This window comes from Heptranchias perlo, unplaced genomic scaffold (assembly GCF_035084215.1).
Source record: "Heptranchias perlo isolate sHepPer1 unplaced genomic scaffold, sHepPer1.hap1 HAP1_SCAFFOLD_52, whole genome shotgun sequence".
NCBI classification, from domain to species: domain Eukaryota; kingdom Metazoa; phylum Chordata; class Chondrichthyes; order Hexanchiformes; family Hexanchidae; genus Heptranchias; species Heptranchias perlo.
The window spans coordinates 7,094,512-7,113,080 of record NW_027139537.1 but is presented as its reverse complement, the minus strand read 5'-3'; the positions used below and the strand labels follow the sequence as shown (position 1 = coordinate 7,113,080).

At 41.8% G+C, this 18,569-nt stretch overlaps 1 non-coding gene across 1 annotated transcript; it reads right to left on the bottom strand.

Annotated features, from left to right (window-relative positions):
- Positions 1 to 17,377: 17,377 nt before the first annotated feature.
- On the bottom strand, positions 17,378 to 17,449 carry trnag-ucc (transfer RNA glycine (anticodon UCC)). The gene has a single exon. It is a non-coding gene; the product is annotated as a tRNA-Gly (tRNA).
- Between the last annotated feature and the right edge of the window lie 1,120 nt (positions 17,450 to 18,569).

The window sequence follows — 18,569 nt, the reverse complement described above, 5'->3', positions numbered from 1 at the left end:
CTGTTTATTGTACAGAATGTAATATAAGATATGTACTGGGTCCACCCAACCTTGTAATGTGCAGAATGTAATATAAGATATGGAGTGAGTTCAACCCATCTTGTATTGTGCAGACTGTAATATAAGATATGGACTGAGTCCAACCCATTGTATATTGTACAGAATGTAATATAAGATATGGACTGAGTCCAACCCACTGTGTATTGTACAGAATGTAATTTCAGATATGGGCTGAGTCCAACCCACTGTGTATTGTACAGAATGTAATATAAGATATGGACTGAGTCCAATCCACTGTGTATTGTGCCAACTGTAATATAAGATATGGACTGGGTCCACCCCACTGTGTATTGTACAGAATGTAATATAAGATATGGACTGAGTCCAACCCCCCTTGTAATGTGCAGAATGTAATATAAGATATGGACTGAGTCCAACCCACCTTGCAATGTGCAGAATGTAATATGAGATATGGACTCAGTCCAACCCACCTTGTAATGTGCAGAATGTAATTTAAGATAAGCACTGTGTCCACCCCACTGTGTATTGTCCAGAATGTAACATAAGATATGTAATGAGAACACCAGATATTTCATGAGTAGCCAACAGAGTGTCCCCAGTGATCCCGCAGTCAACCCAGAATAATGCCAGAGTGCAGCCAGGGTTCCCAGCTTGCACCCAGTCATGCCAGAGTGGCGGTCTTGATGTTCAGATCACCACCACAACAATAAGAACTACCACAACAATGTCCCAGTGACCACCCCAAGTGTCCCCTGAATGTCCCAGTGACCACCCCAAGTGTCCCCTGAATGTCCCAGTGACCCCCCCCCAGTGTCCCCTGAATATCCCAGTGATTCCAGTGTGCACCCAGTGACCCCAGAGTAACCCAGACATTACTCACGTGCTCCCCATCGGGTCCAGGCTGTGTTGAAGGTCTCAGTCATTCCGTCCCCAGCGGAGAGAACGATGCTTGGCCCAGGATATCTCCCACTCCTCCTCCTCCTCACAAATTGTCTCTTTCTGGATCATCTCCTTGCAGCATTTCATCAAAAAGATTCCTGAGGGGAGAGAGAGGGAATTGATTAAAATACAACAGCAAGGGATTAAAAAGGCACAGCAAGAGGCCAGAACTCCCTCCCTCCCACTCCCTCTCTCACTCTCTCTTTTTCTCCCCCCTCTCTCTTCTCTCACTCTCCCTCCCACCCACTCTCCCTCTCTCTCTCCCTCCCTCTCCCTCTCATTCTCTCTCTCTCTCCCTCTCTCTACCCCTCTCCCTCTCCCTCTCCCTCTCTCACTCTCTCCCACTCTCCCTCTCTCTCTCCCTCCCTCTCATTCTCTCTCTCTCTCCCTCTCTCTACCCCTCTCCCTCTCCCTCTCTCACACTCCCCCAGTTGCACAGAATCTCTCCCTAATCCAAGTCTGCAGCTTGTTTCTCCCCTGCCTTTTCTCTGAATGCCTCTAACCGGTGCCGCACTGCCTGTCTGAGCTGCTCAGTGTTTGCTGCAGGGTCCAACCCTCCCCCTGGGTGTGTTTTCTCTTCTGTCCCTGGGCCTCGCCCACACCTGCTCTGGACATTGTTGCAACTTTAATTCTGGCAGTTGCTGTCAGCGAAAGGTCAACAGCTTTTCCCTCAACTGTTTTCTCCTGTTTGAATTAGAAGCTCGCCCCTCCCTGTTCAATCTCGACCTCTACCTCACCTTGTATTGTCCAGAATGTAATATAAGATATGGACTGAGTCCACCTCACCTTGTAATATACAGAATGTAATATAAGATATTTACTGGGTCCACCCAACCTTGTAATGTGCAGAATGTAATATAAGATATGGAGTGAGTCCAACCCATCTTGTATTGTACAGACTGTAATATAAGATATGGACTGAGTCCAACCCACTGTGTATTGTCCAGAATGTAATATAAGATATGGGCTGAGTCCACCCCACTGTGTGATGTGCAGAATGTAATATAAGATATGGACTGAGTCCAACCCATCTTGTATTGTACAGAATGCAATGTAAGATATGGACTGAGTCCAACCCACTGTGTATTGTACAGACTGTAATATAAGATATGGGCTGAGTCCACCCCACTGTGTATTGCACAGAATGTAATATAAGATATGGACTGAGTCCAACCCCCCTTGTAATGTGCAGAATGTAATATAAGATATGGAGTGAGTTCAACCCAACTTGTATTGTGCAGACTGTAATATAAGATATGGACTGAGTCCAACCCACTGTGTATTGTACAGAATATGACATAAGATATGGACTGAGTCCAACCCACTGTGCATTGTACAGAATGTAATATAAGATATGGGCTGAGTCCACCCCAATGTGCATTGTACAGAATGTAATATAAGATATGGACTGAGTCCACCCCACTGTGTATTGTACAGAATGTAATATAAGATATGGACTGAGTCCACCCCACTGTGTATTGTACAGAATGTAATATAAGATATGGACTGAGTCCACGCCACTGTGTATTGTACAGAATGTAATATAAGATATGGGCTGAGTCCACACCACTGTGTATTGTACAGAATGTAATATAAGATATGGGCTGAGTCCAACCCACTGTGTATTGGACAGAATGTAATATAAGATATGGACTGAGTCCACCCCACTGTGTATTGTACAGAATGTAATATAAGATATGGACTGAGTCCACGCCACTGTGTATTGTACAGAATGTAATATAAGATATGGACTGAGTCCAACCCACTGTGCATTGTACAGAATGTAATATAAGATATGGGCTGAGTCCACCCCAATGTGCATTGTACAGAATGTAATATAAGATATGGACTGAGTCCACCCCACTGTGTATTGTACAGAATGTAATATAAGATATGGACTGAGTCCACCCCACTGTGTATTGTACAGAATGTAATATAAGATATGGACTGAGTCCACGCCACTGTGTATTGTACAGAATGTAATATAAGATATGGGCTGAGTCCAACCCACTGTGTATTGGACAGAATGTAATATAAGATATGGACTGAGTCCAACCCACTGTGTATTGTGCAGAATGTAATATAAGATATGGACTGAGTTCAACCCATTGTGTATTGTACAGAATGTAATACAAGACATGGACTGAGTCCAACCCACTGTGCATTGTACAGAATATGACAGAAGATATGGACTGAGTCCAACCCACTGTGTATTGTACAGAATGTAATATAAGATATGGGCTGAGTCCAACCCACTGTGTATTGTACAGACTGTAATATAAGATATGGACTGAGTCCAACCCACTGTGTATTGTACAGAATGTAATATAAGATATGGGCTGAGTCCAACCAACTGTGTAATGTACAGAATGTAATATAAGATATTTACTGGGTCCACCCAACCTTGTAATGTGCAGAATGTAATATAAGATATGGAGTGAGTACAACCCACTGTGTAATGTGCAGAATGTAATATAAGATATGGTCTGATTCCAACCCACTGTGTGTTGTACATAATTTAACACAAGATATGGACTGAGTCCAACCCACCTTGTAATGTGCAGAATGTGATATAAGATATGGACTGAGTCCAACCCACTGTGTATTGTACAGAATGTAATATAAGATATGGGCTGAGTCCAACCCACTGTGTATTGTACAGAATGTAATATAAGATATGGTCTGAGTCCAATCCACTGTGTATTGTACGGAATGTAATATAAGATATGGACTGAGTCCAACCAACCATGTGATGTGCAGAATGCAATATAAGATATTTACTGAGTCCAACCCACCTTGTATTGTACAGAATGTAATATAAGATGTGGACTGAGTCCAACCCACCTTGTAATGTGCAGAATGTAATATAAGATATGGACTGAGTCCAACCCACTGTGTATTGTACAGAATGTAATGTAAGATATGGACTGAGTCCAACCAACCATGTGATGTGCAGAATGCAACATAAGATATTTACTGAGTCCAACCCACCTTGTATTGTACACAATGTAATATAAGATATGGACTGAGTCCACCCCACTGTGTATTGTCCAGAATGTAAAATAAGATATGTACTGAGTCCACCCCACTGTGTATTGTACAGAATGTAAAATAAGATATGGGCTGAGTCCAACCCACTGTGTATTGTACAGAATGTAATATAAGATATGGACTGAGTCCAACCCACCTTGTAATGTGCAGAATGTAATTTCAGATGTGGACTGAGTCCAACCCACCTTGTAATGTGCAGAATGTAATATAAGATATGGACTGAGTCCAACCCACTGCGTAACGTGCGGAATGTAATATAAGATGTGGACTGAGTCCAACCCACCTTGTAATGTGCAGAATGTGATATAAGATATGTACTGAGTCCAACCCACTGTGTAATGTGCAGAATGTAATATAAGATATGGACTGAGTCCAACCCACCTTGTGATGTGCAGAATGTAATTTCAGATATGGACTGAGTCCACCCCACTGTGTGATGTGCAGAATGTAATATAAGATATGGTCTGAGTCCAACCCACTGTGTATTGTACATAATTTAACACAAGATATGGACTGAGTCCAACCCACCTTGTAATGTGCATAATGTAATATAAGATATGGACTGAGTCCAACCCACCTTGTAATATACAGAATGTAATATAAGATATGGACTGAGTCCAACCCACCTTGTAATGTGCAGAATGTAATTTCAGATATGAACTGAGTCCAACCCACCTTGTAATGTGCAGAATGTAATATAAGATATGGGCTGAGTCCAACCCACTGCGTAATGTGCGGAATGAAATATAAGATATGGACTGAGTCCAACCCACTGTGTATTGTTCAGAATGTAAAATAAGATATGTACTGAGTCCAACCCACTGCGTAATGTGCAGAATGTAATATAAGATATGGAGTGAGTCCAACCCACTGTGTATTGTACAGAATGTAATATAATATATGGACTGAGTCCAACCCACCTTGTAATATACAGAATGTAATATAAGATATGGACTGAGTCCAACCAACCGTGTATTGTGCAGAATGTAATATAAGATATGGACTGAGTCCAACCCACTGTGTAATGTGCAGAATGTAATATAAGATATGTACTGAGTCCAACCCACTGTGTAATGTACAGAATGTAATATAAGATATGGACTGAGTCCACCCCACTGTGTGATGTGCAGAATGAATATAAGATATGGTCTGAGTCCAACCCACTGTGTATTGTACATAATTTAACACAAGATATGGACTGAGTCCAACCCACCTTGTAATGTGCAGAATGTAATATCAGATATGGACTGAGTCGAACCCACTGTGTATTGTACAGAATGTAATATAAGATATGGGCTGAGTCCAACCCACTGTGTATTGTACAGAATGTAATATAAGATATGGTCTGAGTCCAATCCACTGTGTATTGTACGGAATGTAATATAAGATATGGACTGAGTCCAACCCACTGTGTATTGTACAGAATGTAATATAAGATATGGACTGAGTCCAACCCACTGTGTATTGTACAGAATGTAATGTAAGATATGGACTGAGTCCAACCCACTGCGTAATGTGCGGAATGTAATATAAGATATGGACTGAGTCCACCCCACTGTGTATTGTACAGAATGTAATATAAGATATGGACTGAGTCCAACCAACCGTGTGATGTGCAGAATGCAATATAAGATATTTACTGAGTCCAATCCACCTTGTATTGTACAGAATGTAATTTAAGATATGGACTGAGTCCAACCCACCTTGTAATGTGCAGAATGTGATATAAGATATGTACTGAGTCCACCCCACTGTGTATTGTCCAGAATGTAAAATAAGATATGGGCTGAGTCCAACCCACTGTGTATTGTACAGAATGTAATATAAGATATGGACTGAGTCCAACCCACTGTGTATTGTACAGAATGTAATATAAGATGTGGACTGAGTCCACCCCACTGTGTATTGTCCAGAATGTAAAATAAGATGTGGACTGAGTCCAACCCACTGTGTATTGTACAGAATGTAATATAAGATATGGGCTGAGTCCAACCCACTGTGTATTGTACAGAATGTAATATAAGATATGGACTGAGTCCAACCCACCTTGTAATGTGCAGAATGTAATTTCAGATATGGACTGAGTCCAACCCACCTTGTAATGTGCAGAATGTAATATAAGATATGGACTGAGTCCAACCCACTGCGTAATGTGCGGAATGTAATATAAGATATGGACTGAGTCCAACCCACCTTGTAATGTGCAGAATGTGATATAAGATATGTACTGAGTCCAACCCACTGTGTATTGTACAGAATGTAACTTCAGATATGGACTGAGTCCAACCCACTGCGTAATGTGCAGAATGTAACTTCAGATATGGACTGAGTCCAACCCACCTTGTCATGTGCAGAATGTAACATAAGATATGGACTGAGTCCAACCCACTGCGTAATGTGCAGAATGTAATATAATATATGGACTGAGTCCAACCCACTGTGTATTGTCCAGAATGTAAAATAAGATATGTACTGAGTCCAACCCACTGCGTAATGTGCAGAATGTAATATAATATATGGACTGAGTCCAACCCACTGTGTATTGTACAGAATGTAATATAATATATGGACTGAGTCCAACCCACTGTGTATTGTACAGAATGTAATATAATATATGGACTGAGTCCAACCCACTGTGTATTGTCCAGAATGTAATATAAGATATGTAATGAGAACACCAGATATTTAATGAGTAGCCAACAGAGTGTCCCCAGTGATCCCGCAGTCAACCCAGAATGATGCCAGGGTGCAGCCAGGGTTCCCAGCTTGCAACCATTCATGCCAGAGTGATGCCAGAGTGGCGGTCTTGATGTTCAGACCACCACCACAACAATAAGAACTACCACAACAATGTCCCAGTGACCCCCCCCCAGTGTCCCCTGAATGTCCCAGTGACCCCCCCAAGTGTCCCCTGAATATCCCAGTGATTCCAGTGTGCACCCAGTGACCCCAGAGTAACCCAGACATTACTCACGTGCTCCCCATCGGGTCCAGGCTGTGGTGAAGGTCTCAGTCAGTCCGTCCCCAGCGGAGAGAACGATGCTTGGCCCAGGATTTCTCCCACTCCTCCTCCTCCTCACAAAATGTCTCTTTCTGGATCATCTCCTTGCAGCATTTCATCAAAAATATTCCTGAGGGGAGAGAGAGGGAATTGATTAAAATACAAAAGCAAGGGATTAAAAAGGCACAGCAAGAGGCAAGAACTCCCTCCCTCCCACTCCCTCTCTCACTCTCTCTTTTTCTCCCCACTCTCTCTCTCTCCCACTCCCTCTCTCAATCTCTCCCACTCTCCCTCTCTCTCTCTCCCTCCCTCCCTCTCCCTCTCATTCTCTCTCTCTCTCCCTCTCTCTACCCCTCTCCCACTCTCTCTCACTCTCCCTCCCTCCCTCTCCCTCTCATTCTCTCTCTCTCTCCCTCTCTCTAACCCTCTCTCTCTCCCTCTCTCACACTCCCACAGTTGCACAGAATCTCTCCCTAATCCAAGTCTGCAGCTTGTTTCTCCCCTGCCTTTCCTCTGAATGCCTCTAACCGGTGCCGCACTGCCTGTCTGAGCTGCTCAGTGTTTGCTGCAGGGTCCAACCCTCCCCCTGGGTGTGTTTTCTCTTCTGTCCCTGGGCCTCGCCCACACCTGCTCTGGACATTGTTGCAACTTTAATTCTGGCAGTTGCTGTCAGCGAAAGGTCAACAGCTTTTCCCTCAACTGTTTTCTCCTGTTTGAATTAGAAGCTCGCCCCTCCCTGTTCAATCTCGACCTCTACCTCACCTTGTATTGTCCAGAATGTAATATAAGATCTGGACTGAGTCCACCTCACCTTGTAATATACAGAATGTAATATAAGATATTTACTGGTTCCACCTCACCTTGTAATAAACAGAATGTAATATAAAATACGTACTGGGTCCACCCAACCTTGTAATGTGCAGAATGTAATATAAGATATGGAGTGAGTACAACCCATCTTGTATTGTACAGACTGTAATATAAGATATGGACTGAGTCCAACCCACTGTGTATTGTACAGAATGTAATATAAGATATGGGCTGAGTACAACCCATTGTGTATTGCACAGAATGTAATATAAGATATGGACTGAGTCCAACCCACTGTGTAATGAACAGAATGTAATATAAGATGTGGACTGAGTACAACCCATTGTGTATTGTACAGAATGTAATATAAGATATGGACTGAGTCCAACCCACTGTGTAATGAACAGAATGTAATATAAGATGTGGACTGAGTACAACCCATTGTGTATTGTACAGAATGTAATATAAGATATGGACTGAGTCCAACCCACTGTGTATTGTACAGAATGTAATTTCAGATATGGACTGAGTCCAAGCCACCTTGTAATGTGCAGAATGTAATTTCAGATCTGGACATTGTTGCAACTTTATAATGCACGGTGCACTCACTGTTTAAAATACAAGGTGCTCTCACTGTTTAAAATACAAGGTGCTCTCACTGTTTAAAATGCACGGTGCACTCAGTGTTTATAATGAACGGTGCTCTCACTGTTTAAAATGCACGGTGCACTTACTGAAAAAAATGCACGTTGCTCTCACTGTTTATAATGCACGGTGCTCTCAGTTTAAAATACAAGGTGCTCTCATTGTTTACAATGCATGGTGCTCTCACTGTTTAAAATGCACGGTGCTCTCACTGATCAAAATACAAGGTGCAATTGCTGTTTAAAATACAAGGTGCTCTCATTGTTGAAAATGCACGGCGCTCTCATTGTTTATAATGCACGGCGCTCTCACAGTTTATAATGCACGGTGCTCTCAGTTTAAAATACAAGGCGCACTCACAGTTTAAAATGCACGGTGCACTCACTGTTTAAAATACAAGGCGCACTCACAGTTTAAAATGCACGGTGCTCTCACAGTTTAAAATGCACGGTGCTCTCACAGTTTAAAATACAAGGTGCTCTCACTGTTTAAAATGCACTGTGCATTAATGTTTATAATGAACGGTGCTCTCAATGTTTAAAATACAAGGTGCTCTCACAGTTTAAAATACAAGGTGCTCTCACTGTTTAAAATACAAGGTGCTCTCACTGTTTAAAATGAACGGTGCACTCACAGTTTAAAATACAAGGTGCTCTCACAGTTTAAAATGCACGGTGCACTTACTGATAAAAATGCACGTTGCTCTCACTGTTTAAAATGCACGGTGCTCTCACAGTTTAAAATGCACGGTGCTCTCACAGTTTAAAATACAAGGTGCTCTCACTGTTTAAAATGCACGGTGCTCTCACTGTTTAAAATGTATGGTGCTCTCATTGTTTAAAATGCACGGTGCTCTCATTGTTTAAAATGCACGGTGCTCTCACTGTTTAAAATGCACGGTGCATTAATGTTTATAATGAACGGTGCTCTCACTGTTTAAAATACAAGGTGCTCTCACTGTTTAAAATACAAGGTGCTCTCACAGTTTAAAATACAAGGTGCTCTCACTGTTTAAAATGAACGGTGCACTCACAGTTTAAAATACAAGGTGCTCTCACTGTTTAAAATGCACGGTGCACTTACTGATAAAAATGCACGTTGCTCTCACTGTTTAAAATGCACGGTGCTCTCACTGTTTAAAATGCACGGTGCTCTCACTGTTTAAAATGCACGGTGCTCTCATTGTTTAAAATGCACGATGCTCTCACTGTTTAAAATGCACGGTGCTTTCAATGTTTAAAATGTATGGTGCTCTCATTGTTTAAAATGCACGTTGCTCTCACAGTTTAAAATACAAGGTGCTCTCACTGTTTAAAATGCACGGTGCATTAATGTTTATAATGAACGGTGCTCTCACTGTTTAAAATACAAGGTGCACTCACAGTTTAAAATGCACGGTGCACTCACAGTTTGAAATACAAGGTGCTCTCACTGTTTAAACTACAAGGTGCTCTCACTGTTTAAAATGCACGGTGCACTTACTGATAAAAATGCACGTTGCTCTCACTGTTTAAAATGCACGGTGCTCTCACTGTTTAAAATACAAGGTGCACTCACAGTTTAAAATACAAGGTGTTCTCACTGTTTAAAATGCACGGTGCACTCAATGTTTATAATGAACGGTGCTCTCACTGTTTAAAATGCACGGTGCTCTCACTGTTTAAAATGCACGGTGCTCTCATTGTTTAAAATGCACGCTGCTCTCCTTGTTTAAAATGCACGGTGCTCTCACAGTTTAAAATACAAGGTGCTCTCACAGTTTAAAATACAAGGTGCTCTCACTGTTTATAATGCACGGTGCTCTCATTGTTTAAAATGCACGGTGCTCTCATTGTTTAAAATGCACGCTGCTCTCCTTGTTTAAAATGCACGGTGCTCTCACAGTTTAAAATACAAGGTGCTCTCACAGTTTAAAATACAAGGTGCTCTCACAGTTTAAAATGCACGGTGCTCTCCATTTTAAAATACAAGGTGCACTCACTGTTTAAAATGCACGGTGCTCTCACTGTTTAAAATACAAGGTGCTCTCACTGTTTAAAATGCACGGTGCTCTCACAGTTTAAAATACAAGGTGCACTCACGGTTTAAAATACAAGGTGCTCTCACTGTTTAAAATGCACGGTGCACTCAATGTTTATAATGCACGGTGCTCTCACTGTTTAAAATGCACGGTGCTCTCATTGTTTAAATTGCACGGTGCTCTCACTGTTTAAAATGCACGGTGCTCTCACTGTTTAAAATGCACGGTGCTCTCACTGTTCAAAATACAAGGTGCAATTGCTGTTTAAAATGCTCGGTGCTCTCACTGTTTTAAATGCACGGTGCTCTCACTGTTCATAATGCATGGTGCTCTCACTGTTTAAAATGCACGGTGCTCTCACTGTTTAAAATGCACGGTGCACTTACTGATAAAAATGCACGTTGCTCTCACTGTTTAAAATACAAGGTGCTCTCACTGTTTAAAATGCACGGTGCTCTCACTGTTTTAAATGCACGGTGCTCTCACTGTTTATAATGCACGGTGCTCTCACTGTTTAAAATGCATGGTGATCTCACTATTTAAAATACAAGGTGCACTCACAGTTTAAAATACAAGGTGCTCTCACTGTTTAAAATGCACGGTGCACTCAATGTTTATAATGCACAGTGCTCTCACTGTTTTAAATGCACAGTGCTCTCACTGTTTATAATGCACGGTGCTCTCACTGTTTAAAATGCATGGTGCTCTCTCTGCCCATAATGCATGGTGCTCTCACTGTTTCAAATGCATGGTGCTCTCACTGTTTTAAATGCATGGTGCTCTCACGGTTTATAATGCATGGTGCTCTCGCTGCTTATAAAGCATGGTGCTCCCACAGTTTGTCATGCAGTGTGCTCTCATTGTTTAAAATGCATGGTGCTCTCACTGTATATAATGCTTGGTATCTCACTGTTTACAATGCATGGTGCTCTCACTGTTTTTAATGCATGGTGCTCTCACAATTTATAATGCATGGTGCTCTCACAGTTTAAAATACAAGGTGCACTGTTTAAAATGCACGGTGCTCTCACAGTTCAAAATACAAGGTGCACTCACAGTTTAAAATACAAGGTGCACTCACAGTTTAAAATACAAGGTGCTCTCACTGTTTAAAATGCACGGTGCACTTACTGATAAAAATGCACGTTGCTCTCACTGTTTAAAATGCACGGTGCTCTCACTGTTTAAAATGCACGGTGCTCTCACTGTTTAAAATGTATGGTGCTCTCATTGTTTAAAATGCACGGTGCTCTCATTGTTTAAAATGCACGGTGCTCTCACTGTTTAAAATGCACGGTGCTCTCACTGTTTCAAATGCACGGTGCTCTCACTGTTTAAAATGCATGGTGCTCTCACAGTTTAAAATGCACGTTGCTCTCACAGTTTAAAATACAAGGTGCACTCACAGTTTAAAATGCACGGTGCACTCACAGTTTGAAATACAAGGTGCTCTCACTGTTTAAAATACAAGGTGCTCTCACTGTTTAAAATGCACGGTGCACTTACTGATAAAAATGCACGTTGCTCTCACTGTTTAAAATGCACGGTGCTCTCACTGTTTAAAATACAAGGTGCACTCACAGTTTAAAATACAAGGTGTTCTCACTGTTTAAAATGCACGGTGCACTCAATGTTTATAATGAACGGTGCTCTCACTGTTTAAAATGCACGGTGCTCTCACTGTTTAAAATGCACGGTGCTCTCATTGTTTAAAATGCACGCTGCTCTCCTTGTTTAAAATGCACGGTGCTCTCACAGTTTAAAATACAAGGTGCTCTCACAGTTTAAAATACAAGGTGCTCTCACTGTTTCAAATGCACGGTGCACTCAATGTTTATAATGCACGGTGCTCTCATTGTTTAAAATGCACGTTGCTCTCACTGTTTAAAATGCACGGTGCTCTCACAGTTTAAAATACAAGGTGCTCTCACAGTTTAAAATACAAGGTGCTCTCACAGTTTAAAATGCACGGTGCTCTCCAGTTTAAAATACAAGGTGCACTCACTGTTTAAAATGCACGGTGCTCTCACTGTTTAAAATACAAGGTGCTCTCACTGTTTAAAATGCACGGTGCTCTCACAGTTTAAAATACAAGGTGCACTCACGGTTTAAAATACAAGGTGCTCTCACTGTTTAAAATGCACGGTGCACTCAATGTTTATAATGCACGGTGCTCTCACTGTTTAAAATGCACGGTGCTCTCATTGTTTAAATTGCACGGTGCTCTCACTGTTTAAAATGCACGGTGCTCTCACTGTTTAAAATGCACGGTGCTCTCACTGTTCAAAATACAAGGTGCAATTGCTGTTTAAAATGCTCGGTGCTCTCACTGTTTTAAATGCACGGTGCTCTCACTGTTCATAATGCATGGTGCTCTCACTGTTTAAAATGCACGGTGCTCTCACTGTTTAAAATGCACGGTGCACTTACTGATAAAAATGCACGTTGCTCTCACTGTTTAAAATACAAGGTGCTCTCACTGTTTAAAATGCACGGTGCTCTCACTGTTTTAAATTCACGGTGCTCTCACTGTTTATAATGCACGGTGCTCTCACTGTTTAAAATGCACGGTGATCTCACTGTTTAAAATACAAGGTGCACTCACAGTTTAAAATACAAGGTGCTCTCACTGTTTAAAATGCACGGTGCACTCAATGTTTATAATGCACAGTGCTCTCACTGTTTTAAATGCACAGTGCTCTCACTGTTTATAATGCACGGTGCTCTCACTGTTTAAAATGCATGGTGCTCTCTCTGCCCATAATGCATGGTGCTCTCACTGTTTCAAATGCATGGTGCTCTCACTGTTTTAAATGCATGGTGCTCTCACGGTTTATAATGCATGGTGCTCTCACTGCTTATAAAGCATGGTGCTCCCACAGTTTGTCATGCAGTGTGCTCTCATTGTTTAAAATGCATGGTGCTCTCACTGTATATAATGCTTGGTATCTCACTGTTTACAATGCATGGTGCTCTCACTGTTTTTAATGCATGGTGCTCTCACAATTTATAATGCATGGTGCTCTCACAGTTTAAAATACAAGGTGCACTGTTTAAAATGCACGGTGCTCTCACAGTTCAAAATACAAGGTGCACTCACAGTTTAAAATACAAGGTGCACTCACAGTTTAAAATACAAGGTGCTCTCACTGTTTAAAATGCACGGTGCTCTCACTGTTTATAATGCACGGTGCTCTCACTGTTTAAAATGCACGGTGCTCTCACTGTTTAAAATGCATGGGGCTCTCACTCTTTATAATGCATGGTGCTCACACTGTTTTAAATGCATGGTGTTCTCACTGCTTACAATGCATGGTGCTCTCAATGTTTATAATGCATGTTGCTCTCACTCTTTATAATGCATGGTGCTCCCACTGTTTCTAATGCAAGGTGCTCTCACTGTTTATAATGCATATTGGTCTCACTGTTCATAATCAATGCTCCTCTCACTGTTTGTAATGCATGGTGCTCTCACTGTTTAAAATGCATTGGTCTCTCACTGTTGATAATGCATGGTCCTCTCACTGTTTAAAATGCATGGTACTCTCACTGCTTATAATGCATGGCGCTCTCACTGTTTATAATGCATGGCGCTCTCACTGTTTATAATGAATGGCGCTCTCACTGTTTATAATGCATGGCGCTCTCACTGTTTATAATGCATGGTGCTCTCACTGGTTGAAATGCATGGTCCTCTCACTGTTTAAAATGCATCGTGCTCTCACTGTCTATAATGCTTGGTATCTCACTGTTTATAATGCATGGTGCTCTCACTGTTTAATGTGCATAGTGCTCTCACTGCTTATAAGGCATGGTGCACTCACTGTAAAAAATGCATGGTGCTCTCACTGTTTATAATGCATGGTGCTCTCACTGTTTATAATGCACGTTGCTCTCACTGTTTATAATGCATGGTGCTCTCACTGTTTATAATACACGTTGCTCTCACTGTTTATCATGCATGTTGCTCTCACTGCATTCAATGCATTGTGCTCTCACTGTTTATCATGCATGTTGCTCTCACTGCTTATAATGCACAGTGCTCTCACTGTTTATAATGCATGGTGCTCTCACTGTTTATAATGCATTGTGCTCTCACTGGTTATAATGCATGGTGTTCTAACAGTTTATAATGCATGGTGCTCTCACTGTTTATAATGCACGGTGCTCTCATTGTTTATCGTGCACGGTGCTCTCACTGTTTATCGTGCACAGTGCTCTCACTGTTTATCATGCGTGGTGCTCTCACTGTTTATCATGCGTGTTGCTCTCACTGTTTAAAATGCATGGTGCTCTCACTGTTTAAAATGCATGGTGCTCTCACTGTTTACAATGCATGGTGCTCTCTCTGCTTATAATGCATGGTGCTCTCACTGTTTAAAATGCATGGTGCTCTCACTGTTTACAATGCATGGTGCTCTCTCTGCTTATAATGCATGGTGCTCTCATTGTTTTAAATGCATGGTGCTCTCACTGTTTTAAATGCATCGTGGTCTCACTGTTCATAATCAATGCTGCTCTCACTGTTTGCAATGCATGGTTCTCTCACTGTTTATAATGCATATTGGTCTCACTGTTCATAATCAATGCTGCTCTCACTGATTATAATGCATGGTGCTCTCACTGGTTATAATGCATGGTGCTCTCACTGTTTATAATGCATGGTGCTCTCACTGTTTATAATGCATATTGGTCTCACTGTTCATAATCAATGCTGCTCTCAATGATTATAATGCATGGTGCTCTCACTGGTTATAATGCATGGTGCTCTCACTGTTTATAATGCATGTTGCCCTCACTGTTTATAATGCATGGTGCTCTCACTGTTTATAATGCATGGTGCTCTCACTGTTTATAATGCACGTTGCTCTCATTGTTTATAATGCATGGTGCTCTCACTGTTTATAATACACGTTGCTCTCACTGTTTATCATGCATGTTGCTCTCACTGCATTCAATGCATTGTGCTCTCACTGTTTATAATGCTTTGTGCTCTCACTGCTTATAATGCACAGTGCTCTCACTGTTTATAATGCATGGTGCTCTCACTGTTTATAATGCATTGTGCTCCTACTGTTTATAATGCATGGTGTTCTGACAGTTTATAATGCATGGTGCTCTCACTGTTTAATGTGCATGGTGCTCTCACTGTTTATAATGCACGTTGCTCTCATTGTTTATAATGCATGGTGCTCTCACTGTTTATAATACACGTTGCTCTCACTGTTTATCATGCATGTTGCTCTCACTGCATTCAATGCATTGTGCTCTCACTGTTTATAATGCTTTGTGCTCTCACTGCTTATAATGCACAGTGCTCTCACTGTTTATAATGCATGGTGCTCTCACTGTTTATAATGCATTGTGCTCCTACTGTTTATAATGCATGGTGTTCTGACAGTTTATAATGCATGGTGCTCTCACTGTTTAATGTGCATAGTGCTCTCACTGCTTGTAATGCATGGTGCACTCACTGTATATAATGCATGGTGCTCTCACTGTTTATAATGCATGGTGCTCTCACTGTTTATCGTGCACGGTGCTCTCACTGTTTATCGTGCATGGTGCTCTCACTGTTTATCATGCGTGGTGCTCTCACTGTTTAAAATGCATGGTGCTCTCACTGTTTACAATGCATGGTGCTCTCTCTGCTTATAATGCATGGTGCTCTCACTGTTTATAATGCATGGTGCTCTCACTGTTTTAAATGCACGGTGCTCTCACTGTTTTAAATGCATCGTGGTCTCACTGTTCATAATCAATGCTGCTCTCACTGTTTGCAATGCATGGTTCTCTCACTGTTTATAATGCATGGTTCTCTCACTGTTTATAATGCATGGTGCTCTCACTGTATAAAATGCATATTGGTCTCACTGTTCATAATCAATGCTGCTCTCACTGATTATAATGCATGGTGCTCTCACTGGTTATAATGCATGGTGCTCTCACTGTATAAAATGCATATTGGTCTCACTGTTCATAATCAATGCTGCTCTCACTGATTATAATGCATGGTGCTCTCACTGGTTATAATGCATGGTGCTCTCACTGTTTATAATGCATGTTGCTCTCACTGTTTATAATGCACAGTGCTCTCACTGTTTATAATGCACGGTGCTCTAACTGTTTAAAATGCATATTGGTCTCACTGTTCATAATCAATGCTGCTCTCACTGTTTGTCATGCATGGTGCTCTCACTTTTTTAAATGCATGGTGCTCTCACTGATAACAATGCATGGTGCTCTCACTTTTATAATGCATGGTGCTCTCACTGTTTATAATGCATGGTCGTCCAACTCTTTATAATGCATGTTGCTCTCTTAAAATCTATCGATCTCAGCTTTGAATATAACTCAACGACTGAGCATCCACAGCCCTCTGGGGTGCAGAGAATTCCAAAGATTCACAATCCTTTGAGTGAAGAAATGTTTCCTCATGTCGGTCCTAAATGGCCGACCCCTTATCTTGAGACTATGAGCTCTAGTTCTTGACTCTCCAGCCAGGGGAATCAGACTCTCAGCATCGACCCTGTCAAGCCGTCTAAGAATTTTATACATTTCAATGCGATCACCAAAAATTGGCCAATTTTACACAATATTTCCTCATACTACAATTGCAGCAAGACCTCCTGACTCTCATATTCCAACACCCTTACAATAAAGGCTAACATATCATTTCCCTTCCTCACTCTCATTGGACCCTTGGTAACTCAGTATTTCCAGCATGTTTTTCCTCTTTTGCTTCTTTCGGGAAAAGAAATGAAGGTTGAAAATATTTTATTATAATTGCACCCGATGATGTTTTGGAAACAATATCCAACTGAACTGCATCAAATTCGATTATAAACTTAAGAGTTTCTGATGGAAATAAACTAATAAAAACACTTTACTGCGATGACCGGGAATCGAACCCGGGTCAACTGCTTGGAAGGCAGCTATGCTCACCACTATACCACCATCGCTGAAAATAATCAACAATAAAATAGTTGCCAAACATCAGATCCTGAACACACACTGCAGGCTGTTGGATTTTGTTCTTCATTTTCACTGGTTTCTGACGGATCCTTTCTCGCTCTGTTGCAGTTCCTGTTTCCGCCCAGTAGATTTCACCAACCCCCAATCAATGGAAATTCCACACCAGCCAGTAATTCTTCACCTGATATCGGACTGAAGAGACAGTCGATACCTGCAATACTTGACCAGCTGGAAATACATTTTACCACAGCTCACATCAGCCTTTGAGTAAAGTTAAATAATTCCATTAAATCATTACAGAGACCAGACGACCAGCTGGGCACGAATGGCAGCTTAATATTCAAGTCTATAAGATCTTTAAAAAGGACAGGGAAATAGGGAAAGGAGGAGGAGCAGCAATATTACTAAAGGACAATATTACAGCAGTTCAAAGATAGAATATCAGTGAGGGTGAGCGGGCAGTGTAAACACTCTGAGAGAGACCCATCACAAGTGTCCCCACTGTACTCCTCCAGAAGGTATAAGAAGGGCGAGTGCGGGAGGATTTCTTCATTCTTTGTAAAAGTGTTTGAGAGATTGTGGAAATGTCTGGAAGAGGAAAAACCGGCGGTAAAGCTCTGTCGAAGGCCAAGTCTCGCTCATCCCGGGGCGGACTGCAGTTCCCTGTTACCCGTGTTCACAGGCTCCTGCGAAAGGGGAACTATGCTGAACGTGTGGGTGCCGGAGCCCCGGTCTATCTGGCTGCTGTGCATCGAGTATCTGACGGCTGAAATCCTCGAGCTGCCCGGCAACGCGGCCCTGGACAAACAAGAAGACCCGCATCATCCCCAGACACCTGCAGCTGGCCATCCGCAACGACGAGGAGCTCAACAAGCTGCTGGGACGGGTGACCATCGCTCAGGGTGTTGTCTGATATCCAGGCCGTGCTGATGCCGAAGAAAACCAGCATTGTGAGCTCCAAGAGCAAGTAAACCGGCCAAGGCTTAATCTGATAACTCAAAGGACAGGACCAACCTTATTGAAATCTTTGAAGAAGGAACAGAAAGTGTAGACAAGTTTAATGCAGTAGATGTGATATATTTGGGTTTTCCGAAGGCCTTTTCTAAT